Source organism: Schistocerca cancellata, chromosome 4 (genome assembly GCF_023864275.1).
Source record: "Schistocerca cancellata isolate TAMUIC-IGC-003103 chromosome 4, iqSchCanc2.1, whole genome shotgun sequence".
Taxonomy (NCBI): domain Eukaryota; kingdom Metazoa; phylum Arthropoda; class Insecta; order Orthoptera; family Acrididae; genus Schistocerca; species Schistocerca cancellata.
In genome coordinates, this window is record NC_064629.1 from 728,516,766 (window position 1) to 728,532,859 (window position 16,094).

Genomic DNA, 16,094 nt, shown 5'->3' on the forward strand with positions numbered 1-16,094 from the left:
GATGTATCTGATACATTAATTACATCAAGGATTTCATATTTTGAAAGGAGAGGCCATGATTTGCATTCTATATCTGCTTCAACACTTGTCTTCTGCAGTAACTTTTATTATCTCGTATATTTCCAGAATTTACAATGCCATAACATTATTATGAACCAAAAAAAAGTCTTGACAGTTAACATCATAGAATTTTTTGTGGACTGTCTGGCAGCCTTAGATGTTAGGATTGTTAACTCTGATATCTGCCCCACCACATGCCAGTGAAGAAAATCAATCAATCAATTAATTAATTACTAAAATATTATAAAGGCAGTGATGTGCATTACAAAAATATTTACTGAAAAACGAAAGATTGATAAACACTTTTAAGAAAATCCTACCTTCTGGAAACAGTTTGCAATGACTCAAGGTTCTATGGCATCTCAAGCACATGAAACAAAATTCAGTGCATCCAGAGGTTATAGCAGCTTCACAGACACCAGCACATTAATGTGTTTTAGGTATCACTAGACACTTGTGATAAAATTGTTTTCTGACTTTTATAATTCCTTTTCCATGAGCTCCTTAGAATAGTTCCAGGAAAGAAAGCAACTTGAATGTTTTGCAACCAAACATCTTTCAGGTGGGCCGCACAGTTGTCAACAAGAAGCACAATTCTGCTGTTTTCTTTTATCATTTTGTGATCAAATGCTTTTTTAGTCATGTGAAAACTTGTATTCATGTGGCAGTTGATACATATTTTTGAAGCAGTAGGGATATGAAGCTTTAGTCATGACAAACAATAGTGGCTCCTTGATCCCATCAGCATTGGTGCAAGTGAATACCGTCTCTCTGCTGTTGCTGAGTTTCCAACCAAGTGTGGAAGTGGACATAAGAGACAAGCCCGAATTTTGTAACTGTGGTACTTGCACTACCATATGACCGGAGCTATCGAACATAAGTAATCACATATCACATAATGACAAGCTTTTGCCAGCCTCCCGGAGCTTCATAAAAACATGCTACCATGGGAAGTGCAGCATGTCTTATGAAGAAGAGCAGAACTGTAACCAAGAGACACTTCATATAGGACCTCATGGTAGTTTTTGCTGGACTAGAGAGTTTTACACCGGAAAGTATTTTAGGTGAGACTGCATTAATGAGGTTTTATTGTAATCCTTACATAAGCTACCAGTGGCTCAGAAATACGAGGGTTGTTTTTTAAGTACAGGCCATTCGCGCGTATAGTCCCGTAGTTTGCGTGGACGCCGCAACAAGCCACCGCGCCACTTGCCGGCATCCTTCCTGTTCACACTGATGCAAGTTGCAGCTCTGTAGCTGACGTGTATGCATCGCTGTGCTACTTTATAATGTTTACAATTATTGAATCGCCCGCCGCGTGAGAGATACGGTCAGTGATACATTTTTTGACCGCGAGAAGCCTATCAGCTGCAGAAATTCATTGTCAGTTAACAGACGTTTATGGCTTGAATGCAATGAGTGAAGGTAAAGTGCATCAATGGGTTAGAGAGTTTAAAAATGGCTGTCAAAATGTCCATGATGAAGAATGCTCAGGCCGGCCCTCTGTGATCACTGATGATTTGGTGGCTGCAGTCGAAACAAAGATTCGTGAGGACAGAAGATTCACAATTTCCACTCTTTCTTTGGAATTTCCACAACTTTCAAGATCGGTTTTGTACAAAATTGTGTCTGAAAACCTAAACTTTAAGAAACTGTGTTCTCGGTGGGTACCCAGACTCGTCACAGAGGACCACAAAGGGAAGAGATTTGCCACTTCATTGGACTTTTTGATTCGTTACGAGGAAGAAAGGGATGACATGTTGAGTCAAACTGTCACTGGAGATGAAACATTGGTATCCCGTATCACTCCCAAAAGCAAGCGACAATCGATGGAATGGCGACACACAACCTCACCCGTCAAGGTCAAAGCCAAACAGACGCTGTCAAAGTGCAGGATTGTGGCAACTGTGTTCTGGGACCGGCGCGGTGTTTTGGTAGTGGACTTTATGCCACAAGGAACGACAATCAACTCAGATGCCTACTGTGCAACTCTAAAGAAGCTCCGCAGAGCAATTCAAAACAAAAGGCGCGGCATGCTGACAAAAGGAGTTTTGCTCCTGCATGATAACACTAGGCCTCACACCTCTCAAAAGACTCGGTATTTGATTGATTCTTTTGGCTGGGAAGTTTTGGACCATGCACGATACAGCCCCGACCTTGTTCCTAGCGATTTTCACCTTTTCCGGTACCTGAAACACCATCTTGGCGGGCAGCGCTTCAATGACGACGATGAAGTGAAAGCGGCCGTGAACTCTTGGCTGTCGGAGCAGGCGGCTGAATTCTTTGAAGAGGGAATTAAAAACTTAGTTGTACGCTATGACAAGTGCTTAAATAAACAAGGCAACTATGTAGAAAAATAGGTAAAAGTGTGTAGAATCAGAAAATAAAAGTTTTTTTACAAAAGTATTTGTATCTTTTTTTAAAAATAAAAATGGCCTTTACTTAAAAAACAACCCTCGTATGTGCAATGTTAACCACAATAATGTCTGATCATTTACCAAACAACACAAAATGACTGACAAGCAGCATGGCTAATTTTAAATCTACGCCAAATTAGTTTCTTCTCGAATACTCTTGTTGTATAGGCAGATTCTTAATTAAAATTAATGCATGCATAGTACAGGATGACAAATATGTCAGTCAGTCAGTCAGCAGCAGCCGACCACAACAGTCGCAGCAACAATTAAGTAACCGCATTTGTCATTTACGAGTTCCTAACCAGGAGCGAATTTTATTATATCGTCTGTATGCTTTAATAGTTTAGTTTCTTGAGTTTCTGCATGTAAATTTAACATCTAATAGCCACAGTTCTCGTGTTTTCGTTTGCGTCAAAAAGTAAACCGATTTTGTGACATACTAAAAATTCCAAATCAGGGTCAAATTATTTAGTTTCACCTGAGTGCTTCGGTAGTTAGGTTTTTGAAAATCTGCATATTACTAGGCACAGTTCGTGCGTTTTCAGCAGGTTCTACAATAGAATTGCGCAGCACGTGCTGATAGTCCACTTATCTGCATAGTTTAGTTTTCCACAGTCTTTAGTATGGACAGAGACTGAGATTATTGTGTGCGGATGCGAGCCGAGTTGGTGACACTTCGCTCTCAGCTTCAGGCTGTGATGGCTTTGGTTACACAGCTTGAGGCTGCAGTGGATGGGCACCACTGTTGTGGGTCGGCTGTGGGGATCCAACGGACGTCCAGCACGTCAGAGTCCTCCGATCGGTCCTCACTGGTGGCCAACCCAGTCACTGCTCGCACTGAGGCAGACCCTTCACCTGTGGTCGAGTGGGAGGTTGCCACGGGGCGAAGCAGGTGGCAAAAGACTTCCCAGGCGGCCGCACATAAGGACTCTCAGGTTTGTCTGACAAACAGGTTCCAGGTGCTGTCTGTGGCTGATACTGTCGCTGAGCCAGATGCTGTCGCCTGTGCTGTTTCAGAGGAAACCACTCAGCCTGCAAGATCCGGACGATCGCAGAGGGTGGGATTATTGGTAGTAGGGAGCTCCAATGTTAGGCGCATTATGGGGCCCCTTAGGGACTTGACTGACAAGAATGGTAAGAAATCCAATGTGTACTCCGTGTGCATAATGCGTGGAGTCATTCCAGATGTGGAAAGGGTCCTCCCAGATGCCATGAAGAGCACAGGGTGCAGCCAACTGCAGGTGGCTGCTCACGTCGCTACCAATGATGTGTGTCACTTTGGACCAGAAGAGACTCTCTCTGGTTTTGAGTGGCTAACAGAAGTGGTAAAGGCTGCCAGTCTTGCTTGCAAGATGAAAGCAGAGCTGACCATTTGCAGCATAGTCGACAGGACCGATTGCGGACCTCTGGTAGAGAGCCGAGTGGAGGGTCTGAATCAGAGGCTCAGACAGTTCTGCGACCGTGTAGGCTGCAGATTCCTCAACTTGCACCAAAGGGTGGTTGGGTTTCGGGTTCCGCTGAATAGATCAAGTGTCCACTATACGCAGGAGTTGGCTACACGGGTAGCAGGGGCTGTGTGGTGTGGAATGGGCAGCTTATTAGGTTACAGGGTCTCGGGGAAAACACAAGAAGGGCTTAAGTCAAAAAGGGTGCAGGCTGAACACAGGAAAAAAGTCGATACAGGAACCGTTGGTATAACAGTTGTAAACTGTAGTAGCTGTGTTGGGAAAGTACCAGCGCTCCAAGCGCTAATAGAAAGCACTGATGCTCAAATCGTTATAGGCACTGAAAGCTGGCTAAAGCCGGATATAAGCTGAGCCAAAATTTTTGCGAAGAACCTAACGGTGTTCTGAAAGGATAGGCTAAACACGGTTGGCGGAGGTGTGTTTGTTGCTGTCAGAAGTAGTTTAACTTGTCGCGAAATTGAAGTAGATACTTCCTGTGAGTCAGTATGGGCAGAGGTCATTGTTGGCAATCGGAATAAAACAATAATTAGATCCTTTTATCGACCTCCCAATTCAGATGATACAGTTGCTGAAAGGTTCAAAGAAAACTTGAGTTTGATTTCAAACACGTACCTGAGTCATATGATAATAGTTGGTGGTGACTTTAATTAACCCTCGATACGTTGGCGAAAATACATGTTTAATTCTGGAGGTACACATAAAATATCATCCAAAATTGTGCTAAATGCATTCTCTGAAAATTATCTCTATAGCAATTAGTTCATGAGCCCATGCGAATAGTAAATCGCTGTGAAACCACACTTGACCTCTTAGCAACTAAAAATCCTGAGTTAATAACGAGCATCAAAACCGATTCAGGGATTAGTGAACACAGGGCTGTTGTAGCAAGATTGAATATTGTAATCCCCAAATCCTCGAAAAATAATTGAAAAATATGCCTATTCAAGAAAGCAGATAAAAATTCACTTGACGCCTTGCTAAGAGACAATCTCCACTCATTCCAAATTAATAATACAAGTGTAGATCAGATGTAGCTTAAATTCAAAGAAATAGTATCAGCAGCAATTGAAAGATATATACCAAATAAATTAAACGATGGACCTGATCCTCCTTGGTACACAAAATGGGTTAGAACACTGTTGCAGAAACAATGAAACAAACATGCCAAACTTAAACAGACGCAAAATCCCCAAGATTGGCGATCTTTTACAGAAGCTCGAAATTTAGCATGGACTTCAATGCGAGGTGCTTATAACAGTTTCCACAACGAAACTTTGTCTCGAAACCTGGCAGAAAACTCAAAGCGATTCTGGTCGTATGTGAAGTATGTTAGCGGCAAGAAACAATCAATGCCTTCCCTGCACAGTAGCAATGGAGATACCATCGAAGACAGTGCTGCAAAAGCAGAGTTACTAAACACAGCCTTCCGAAATGCCTCTACAAAAGACGACAAAGTAAATATTCCAGAATTCGAATCGAGAACAGCTGCCAACATGAGTAACATAGAAGTAAATATCCTCGGAGTAGTGAAGCAACTCAAATCACTTAATAAAAGCAAGTCTTCTGGTCCAGACTGTATACTAATTAGGTTCCTTTCAGAGTATGCTGATGCATTAGCTCCATACTTAACAATCACATACAACCGTTCGTTCAACGAAAGATCCGTACCCAAAGACTGGAAAAATGAATAGATCACACCAATATTCAAGAAAGGTAGTAGGAATAATCCGCTAAATTACAGGCCCATATCGTTAACATCAATATGCAGCAGGATTTTAGAACATATATTGTGTTCGAACATAATGAATTACCTCTAAGAAAATGGTCTATTGATACACAGTCAACATGGGTTTAGAAAACATTGTTCCTTTGAAACACAACTAGCTCTTTATTCGCATGAAGTGCTGAGTGCTATTGACAAGGGGTTTCAGATAGACTCCGTATTTCTGGATTTCCAGAAGGCTTTTGACACTGTACCACACAAACGGCTCGTAGTGAAATTGCGTGCTTATGGAATATCGTCTCAGTTATGTGACTGGGTCTGTGATTTCCTGTCAGAGAGGTCACAGTTTGCTGTAATCGACGGAAAGTCATCGAGTAAAACAGAAGTGATTTCTGACATTGCCCAAGGTAGTGTTATAGGCCCTTTGCTGTTCCTTATCTATATAAATGATTTGCGAGACAATCTGAGCAGCCGTCTTCGGTTGTTTGCAGATGATGATGTCGTTTATTGACTAATAAAGTCATCAGAAGATCAAAACGATTTAGAAGAAATATCGGAATGGTGTGAAAAGTGGCAGTTGACCTTAAGTAACGAAAAGTGTGAGGTCATCCACATAAGTGCTAAAAGGAACGCGTTCAACTTCAGTTACACGATAAATCAGTCTACTCTAAAAGCCGTAAATTCAACTAAATACCTAGGAATTACAATTACAAACAATTTAAATTGGAAGGAACACACAGAAAATGTTGTGGGGAAGGCTAACCAAAGACTGTATTTTATTGGCAGGACACTTAGAAAATGTAACAGACCTACTAAAGAGACTGCCAACACTATGCTTGCCCGTCCACTTTTAGAATACTGTTGCACGGTGTGGGATCCTTATCAGATAGGACTGACTGAGTACATTGAAAAAGTTCAAAGAAAGGCAGCACGTTTTGTATTATCGCGAAATATGGGAGAGAGTGTCACAGAAATGATACAGGATTTGGGATGGACATCATTAAAAGAAAGGCGCTTTTTGTTGCGATGCAATCTTCTCACAAAATTCCAATCACTAACTTTCTCCTCTGAATGCGAAAATATTTTGTTGACACCGACTTACATAGGGAGGAATGATCACCAAGATAAAATAAGGGAAATTAGAGCTCATATGGAAAGATATAGGTGTTCATTCTTCCCGCGCACTATATGAGATTGGAATAATAGAGAATTGTGAAGGTGGTTCGATGAACACTCTGCCAGGTGCTTAGATGTGATTTGCAGAGTATCCATGTAGATGTAGATGTAGATGTAGATGTTTACTTTTTGATTAAATTTATGCAGGTTTCCCTAACAACACGGATTAAATCAAGAACTCATTTGTTCATTTTTTACCAAATTTAAGCCATCGTGGTACCCAATGTAGCCATGTACACAACCAACCATGTACATGCTAGTGGTAAGTGAACTCTGTCCAAGTAATTTTTATAGAAATTATGCAAAATAGTCCAAGGAACATGGGATTAATTAACTAGCTATGTCTCAATTAATAAAATGGTCCGGGCTGTTATGCCACGTTTGACTGGATTTCACATTTAAAACCAATGTTTCACCCCCACTTGTGGAGCACATTTCAGGAGGAATTGTATCTTCTTTGAGTGTCTGATTCACACCCTCACTCATACTGACTGCAGAAAAATTCTGTTCACCTGTGTTTACATGCAATGGCATGATACGACAGTTTTGAATACCCAAATGCAATTGGCTGTAGCTGAGTGCCATCGTCCACTGTTGTTATTACACCGGAATCCATATGCCATTCAATTTCACACCATCCTCCTTCCTACGGAAATTCCCTGGGTATTTCACAATCTCTATGGCCTCTCTGTATAGTGTTTCATGGTGTCTACCTGTGGCTGCCTGTACTTGAATCTTATCAAAATGAATGTGGTGTTCTCCTAGTTGCAAAGCATGCTCTTCAACAGCTGCTCTGTCAGTCTTCCCCTTCTGCTTGCTCTTCTAGTCATTTTTTGATCATTCTTTTAGTAGTATACACACACACACACACACACACACACACACACACCTCCCAACAACTACAAGGAAACCTATGAATTTCTGCTTTTTCTAAAGGTTGACGAGCATCCTTGGTCAATTTAAGTTATCTTGTATCTTCCTGGTGGGCTTGTATATTACTGCGATATTCCGTTTTTCAAAGATTTTTCCTATGTGGTCACTAATGTCTTAAATCAAAGGCAGAAAAATTTCGATTTCATAGTCACTTGTCCATCACTACGATTTCTGCATGGTGGTCTTAACACAGTTTTTAACTCAGCAGACCAATAACCATTCTTGAGCAATGGATTGGTGAGATGGTTTAATTCTGTGTCAAGCAACTCTGGTTCACAGACATTCCTTGCTCTATCCACTAAAGTGTTTATGATGCCTCGCTTTAGTTGTGGGTGGTGGTTCAAGTCCCACACTAGGTAACAGTCTGTGTACGTGGGTTTTCAGTAAAGTGTGTAGCCTAAGCTACCATCTTCTTTCTTGAAAACTAGTACATGAGTAAAATTTAATCTTCTGCCTGCCTCCTCCATGGCAAACTGAATCTTCACACTTATCTATTGAGATGTTTGTGAAAACAACCAAGTTCTTTTCTGCCATGCCTCCACAAAACAAATGTATCATCCACATAATGCAGCCAAATATTTGGTTTCTTGTTGGCAGTTTCCAATACCTGCTCCTCAAATTTTTCCTTAAAGATATTTGTTGCCATACCATCTGTCTGTTCACAGAACTCATCGGTCCATTTGAAATAAGTGGCTGTGAGGCAATATGTAAACAGTTCTGCAATATCAGGAGGAAAAATCCAATTCAATTCAATTGTTGCAACACCTCTGAGCAGAACCATAGTGAATAGAAGTACCACATCAAAACTAATTATGTCCTCCAGCTGAACCACTATGCTGTTTAATTTACTGATAAAATCTGCCGAATTCTCGATACACAAATCCGATCAGCCCACGTATGATCGTAATAATGTTGTCAAGAACTTGGCAATTGAATAGGTGGGTTAACCAATAGCTCTCACTACAGGTCTTTGAGGAACATGTTCTTTGTGCACCTTCGGCAAACCATGAAGTCTTGGTGGTAGCGCAACTGAATTGAACAGACTTTTCTGAACGCTCTGTCCAATAGAAGACTTTTGTATCAACAATATTACGGTTCTGATAACTTCATCAGTAGGGTGTTAAGAAATGTCTATATGTTAGCAGATCTAATTAGTTGTTAATCTTACTATGACAGTTGGTCACATTCAAAAGAACCATCAGCTTTCCCTTGTCAATGTAATACTAACGTACTCATTCAAGCATTTTATGGCATCCACCTCACCCATAGTTAAATTACTTTTTGGAGGCTTTGTGTGAGACAATACTCTTACAGCTTCTATATGGATTTCTTTAGCTGTAACTGTGTCCACACTACAAAAGATTGCTTCTATGCTGGCTACGATAGCCACAATGAACAATGCAGATGACATGGCCAATTGCTCTCAGGTATTCAAAACTTGTGAAGTCATGCCACCGCACAGAAGCATACGTAAACAGAATTTACTGCAGTCAGCAGTGAGCCAGAGTGTGAATTAGACACTCAAAGAAGCTACAATCCCCTTTGAAAATGTCCTCCGCAGAAGGGGACAAAACACTGGGTTTAAATGTGAAGTACATTCAACCACGGCATGACAGCATGGAACATTTTATCAATTTATTCTTACATTTGTTATCTGATGATGAGAGATCTGTGCTTGACAAGTGCGGAAATTTTGCAATTACTCTGCAAGTTGTGCCTATGGAAGAAATCACAGCCAGTGTAGAAGCAGACTTTCATTGAGTGGACAAGGTTACAGCTGAAGAAATCTGTATAGAAGATTGCATAAAACCACCAAAAGGTAATTTAACTATGGGTGAGAGGAATGCCATAAAATGCCTGAATGAGGATGACAGTATTATCATTCTCCCCGTTGACAAGGAAAATGCTACGATTGTTTTGAATGTGATATACTATCACAGTAAGATTAACGACTTATTAGATCTGCTAACATATATGCAACTGCTAAATGAGCCCACTGATTAAAGTTCCCAGAACCATTATGTGGTTGATAAAAAAGTCATCTATTGAAGAGAACATTCAGGAAAGACTGTTCAATTCAGTTGCACTACCACCAAGACTTTATGAGTTGTCAAAGGTGCACAAATAACATGTTCCTCTAAGGGCTATTGAGTCACCTTCTTTAACTTCCGTCTGGCCATTTTTAAATCACGTGAACCATTCGTAACACTGAATATAGCTTAAGCACTCATCACCATAGGGTTCCTGCTCCATTTGGTGTGGCTCTGTCAAGGTTTTCTTGTGTTTCACGCAAAATTTAAAGCAGATGTGTTGCTCCTCTAACTCTGCCACTTCAAAATTCGCAAACTGTGCGACACAACATTCTGCTCAATAGAGCGGTGAACAATAACGAAGAGAGACACAACAGTGAAACTTCCAGCAGTTACACATTATACACAGATGTGTACAGGGATGCCATCCACATTTTGCACCAACACACCATTGGCACAAAATTACGAGTGTTCCAGAAATTTTGAACAGGCCTCGCAAACCCAGTGTTTCATCCCAGAAGTGGAGTACATTATCAAGGGGGATCATAGCTTCTTTGTGTGTGCGATTCACACCCTGGCTCACTACTGACCGCAGCAAAATTCTGTTTATGCGTGCTTCCATACAGTGGCGTGATGTCACATGTTTTGGAATACCCGAGTGCAACTGGCTATCATCCACTGTTGCTATCACCTCATGATGGAAGAGTGGCACACATAGTCTTCAGTACCGAAATCCATATGCCATTCAATTTCATGCCCTCCTTCCCACTGAAATTCTTGGGGTGTTTTACAATCTCTCTGGCCTCACTGTATAGCATTTCATGGTATCTGCCTGTGGCTGCCAGTACTAGAGTCCTATCAAATGAGTGTGGTGGTCTCCTAGCTACAAAAAATGTTTTGCAACAGCTGATCTGTCAGTCTCCCCCTTCTGCAATTGCCCCTATGCTCTTCTAATTTTTTTTTTTTTTTTTTTTTTTTACCGTTCTTTTTGTAGTTCTCACATACGCTTCCTAACTACTACATGGAAATCTATAAATTCTTAGTTTTTCAGTGGTTGATGAGCATCCTTGACCAATTTTAGGCAATCTCGTGTTTGAAGATTACCATGATGTTCCCTTTTTCAAAATTTTTCCTGTGCGGTCAGTAACGTCCTTAATAAAGGCAGGAAAACTTTCGTTTACCTCAGCGGACAAATAACCATTCTTGATCAATGCAGTTATGAGATGTTTTAATTCTGCATCAAGAAGCTCTGGTTCTTAGATGTTCCTTGCTTTATCTGGCAAGATTTTTATGATGCCTTGCATTAGTTGTGGGTGGTGGTTCAAATTCCACACTAGGTAACAGTCTGTGTGCATGGGTGTGTAGCCTAAGCTACTATCTTCGTTCTTGAAAACCAGTGCATCAAAAGAATTTAATCTTCCACCTGCCTCGTCCATGGTAAACTCAATCTCCAGATTAATCCTGTTGAGATGTTTGTGAAAATGATCTAGTTCCTCTCTGTCATGCCTCCACAAACAAATGTGTCATCCACATGCCAGAACCAAATATTCAGTTTCTTGTTGGCAGGATTGTTGTTTGAGCGATTAGTTCAACATGAATTCGTGTCACAGGGACAAACTGTTAATTAATGATACTATCAGGATGTGTTGTGATGCCTGTGAGAAAATGTAACAAGGAAGCGGCTTGAAATGTGGTGGGATAATTAATGGCTCTTGCATCACAATAATGCACCTGTACGTCATTCATCCCTGTTGGTGCATGACTGTTTGGGGGGGGGGGAATCACTGTGCTGCCTCATCCTCCATACCCTCCAGACCTGGCCCCTGTGGACTTTTTTTAATTTCCGAAGTTGAAAATTCCATTGAAAGGGCGGATATTAGCAACAATAGACAAGGATAAAAGAAAATTCGCAGATGGCACTTACTGCGATCCAGCAGGAGGCATATCAAGACTGCTTCTGAAAGGGAAAACAGAGTTGGGAGCGGTGTATCAATTGTGGAGGAGAATATAAGTAAAAGGTAAGCACAGAAAAATTTGGCAGCTAAAGTTCCAGAATTGTTTGAACAGATGTAAATAAGTAATTCATTCAACCATGGCATTTTATTAACTGTGACATTTCTGATCATAAACGTTTTTGTTCTACAACTAGCTGTCTCTGCATCACTTTTTCCAACCACATGCAAAAATAATTAAAACAAAATATCTGTGTTATATAAGGGGCGTTCAAAAAGAAATGAGCCGGAGTCTGGAAGGTAATATCATAACGTGTGTAATGAGGTGTGGTTGCAACCAGAGCGTGGAAGTTCACAGCCCATCGCTGGAGGGCACGTGACTATACAGAGCTAGCAGCAGCATGCATCAATCGTCCAACACGGCCAGTCACAGTACAAACAGTGACATGGCAGTGTCAACAGAAGAGCAAAGAGGTGTTATTCGTTTTCTGACAGTGGAACGAGTCAGAGGAATGGACATTCATTGACAAATGTCATAAGTGTACGACGAACACTGCATGTCCCTTTTAAGGGTCAAGGCATCGCACAAGTGCTTCAGGGAAGGACGGCTGTCGTTAGCCGATGATGCACAGTCTGGAGCACCACACTGCATTACTGATGACATCGTCCAGCTGGTGGATGCACTCATTACCCAGGACTGCCAAGTGACAGTGAAAGCCATAGCCACTGTAGTCAGATTGAGCATCGGAAGTATTCACGCCACCATGCGCAAAGTTGTGTCCAATGGATGCCCTATAGTCTTCAACCACACCAGGAAGCACGTTGAATGGCCCACTGTCTTGCTCATCTGCGGCGCTATGCCTGGGAAGGGAATGCGTTCCTGGTATGAGTGGTGGGTGGAGATAAGTCATGGCGTCATCACTTCGAACCAGAATCAAAACAGCAAAGTCTTTCGAACCAGAATCAAAACAGCAAAGTCCCTCGTGGAAGCATCCAGGGGTCACAAAATGCTTAACTTATGAGCTATGTACACATTTGCACTAGAAGAGATATGTCCCACAGTAGCAAAGATGAACAAATTTTCATAGCTCTTAATGTACGATATGCATTTTAGAGCCCTTACCTACTAGACTTTTCTGCTTTAAATAATCTTTCCTGTCATATCCCTGAATATCAACCATTCTTCCTCGGATACCCTATATATTATTTATAAATATTCTCCACCATGTTTTCATGTTTGTATGTGAAAGCTAATCTCAGGAACTACTGTAGGAATTTTGATACAGCTTCCAATAATAAACAGACTGACTCACGAGGAAAGTTAGAGTGTATAATCTATTTCCCCTTCACCAGACACGTCATCCAGCTGTAGATACTTAGTGCTACCCATGCAAAGCCAGTGTCTGGCTCAAGTGACATTATAAACAAGAAATGAAACTATTAAGGATTTCTGATTGTATCATCAATCGAACTGGCTGTAGCTTGCATTGCAACACACAAAATGTCACTCCGCTCATGCCTTGACAGAAGGGACACACAACAAAAATATGTTTCACCAGGATCTGTGAAGGCTGAATGGCAAGTTATTAGGATGTCTTTTGCACAAAAATAAATCAAAATGTTGCCTTAAAATTTAGGCAATAATCTGATCTATTCACACACAAAGAACAACCAAACAAGTTGCCATTTTACCCTACATGGATAAAAGGAAATGGATGTGTGTTCTGTACTCTATTTGGCAATAGGTTTGAGCAGAGTAACCTGTTATAATGTGTCTCAACATACAACAATCGTAGAAATGGAAGACTGGTCAGCTTTGAAAGAAGCCCTATCCATGTTGTGGGCACAAATTTATTCGCACCACTTCATCTACTAGATGTGAAACCTGTTTTCTTTGTACCCTCCTCCAATGGTCCCACCGATTCGTACCAACTATTATTCTTGCCTCGTTCAGGCCTATTACATTTTGTTAGAGCCTTACATTACCAGTAGGACTACCAACGTGCTTTGCAAATATTATCCAAACTCAGTTACTATTTGCTATTTGTATGTATTATCACCATGGTTCCACTAATTATGCCATTCAACACTGAGTCTGGTAACCGCATGCTGTTTGGTATGTATCTCAATGCATTATTACTATTATTATTATTATTATTATTATTATTATTATTATTCTGTCATTGGGATTGTGGAAACATCAAGTCTATTAGCGTTAGGGAAACAGTGTAATTCGAAACTGAACATTTCACAATTAGCGGTGTTGGGATGAATCAAATCATGCAGAACAATATCTGTCAGAGGGGTAATGTGCGTTAGGTGGAACAGCACTCTGGACTGATGCCGAGCTTATATTCTATGCACTGTCCAATAGACAGGGACTAGTGAACGGAGTAACGCGCCCGTGAGACTCCAATGTACATGCATACATGTATTGAATTTTCTCATTGTAAACCTCTAAACCAGTGTGGCAGTTGTATGGCATACACAAATGATGAATATGATTCTGGTTCTTGGTGCATCTGGTAACTGGGCTGGTGTTGCTGCTCATAGTATGCTTCTAGACTTCTAGATAGCCTTGTCAACACCAAACAGATAAAAATGTGTTTCGTCTTCTGGAGCTGTGCCTTCAGGAGTCAGGTTATCTCCTACCACCATCGCATGACAGAGGTTGTCCATGGACTCGCCATACTCCAGCTACTAAGGAAGCTATTCTGGAGGTCATACACCAAGAACCTCAGCAAAGTACACGTAACATAGCAAGGTAGCCGCGTGTCTCACAACACCCAGTCTTTAACATGCTGCACGAGCATGGACTGCACCCCCTATCATCTCATTATGCTTTCACGCAACACCTGCATCCTGCAGATAGCCATCAGTGGCTGCAATTCTGTGAATGGTTCCAACAACAACAGGAAGTCAACGATGACTTCGTGTATACCGTAATATGGTCGGATGAAGCAGCATTCACTTATGAGAGTGTCCTCAATATGCACAGCGCCCACCATTGGTGTGAGGTTAACCCGCACATCACCTGCGACCGTGGGTATTAAGTTCACTTCGGTATCAACGTCTGGGCCAGGATATTGGGGGACAGGTGTTTGGACCCCTACATGTTGCCTGACCAGTTGACTGCACAAAGGTATCATGCATTCCTCTCAAACTATCTGCCTGATGCGCTGGACGATGTTCCATTACATGTTCAGCAGAGGATATGGTTCCCACATGATGGTGCACATCCACACTGTGGAATTAATGTGCGGCAGTATTCGGACAAAACATTCCCAGGGAAATGGCTCAGACGTGGAGGTCCAGTTGTATGGCCACTGCATTCACCTGACCCAAATCCCCTGGATTTCTTCCTGTGGGGACACCTGAAGGAGCACATGTACTATACTCCGACGACGAATGTGGACGAATTGGTAGTACGTGTTCATGCTGCTCTTGTTACTGAGGAAGTAGCTTTGCTGTGTTGGATCCAGAGCTGTATGATCCAGAGGGTTGCGCAATGTTGGGACATGCAGGGATGTCACTTTGAGCATGTGTTGTTCTGAGGACAACGTATTCTCTTGTGAAGGTCATGCGGTCATTAATATGGACATTATCATCGTCACTGATTGCTAATATGCGACATCTGAGCGCTCATAAATAAAATAAAAAGTAGATGTTTTGCTACTGTACTGTGCTATCATCTTTAGCATCTCGAAATTGGTATTGTTTTTGTAGTATTCTGCCCTATGACAGGTCATTTGCTTCAACTGTCTATTTCTTATTTGTCTAACCACCGATTTGTTGTGTTCAGCATTACAAAATGTAGTAAATTTAGGATACATGTGACCTAAGAAACAGTGTCTATTACAGTATGAAATGTCAAAACGAAATTAGCAAATAAAAAAATATGCCCCCAACACAGGATCGAATCCTCGACCTCCTGCATGATGACCCAAAACTGTATCCACTGCACCAACCGTACAGCATAACAAATAGGTGCTAACAGAGGTAGTTACCATACATGTGGTTACAGTGTTGCCAAATTGCCACTCTTTAAAGTCCTTTTTCTGCCGGATGTACTCACCGGGCGAAATTTCGTGACAGCCATTTTTTTTATCGCTGCCCCCCCACCCCTCTTTTTTTTATGCGCAAAACTGCTATGGCCATTAGCCCAGTCTGTGGCTTAGGAAAAGGTAAAAAAATTGGAAATCAGCAGCAATGGGAGCGAAACTCAAAAAGTGGGGAAACTAAAAAACAGAAGGAAAGCTTAGAAAACCACAATAGAAGGGGAGGTTGTTTTCCCCAAAAAGAGCTTCAAATGACCGACGTCATCTCACTGACACTGA

At 41.4% G+C, this 16,094-nt stretch overlaps 1 protein-coding gene across 4 annotated transcripts in view; it reads right to left on the minus strand.

The window, feature by feature from the left end:
* LOC126183804 (inner nuclear membrane protein Man1) overlaps positions 1-16,094 on the minus strand; it is a 364,252-nt gene that overhangs the window by 58,743 nt on the left and 289,415 nt on the right. The gene's annotated exons all lie outside the window — the stretch shown is intronic.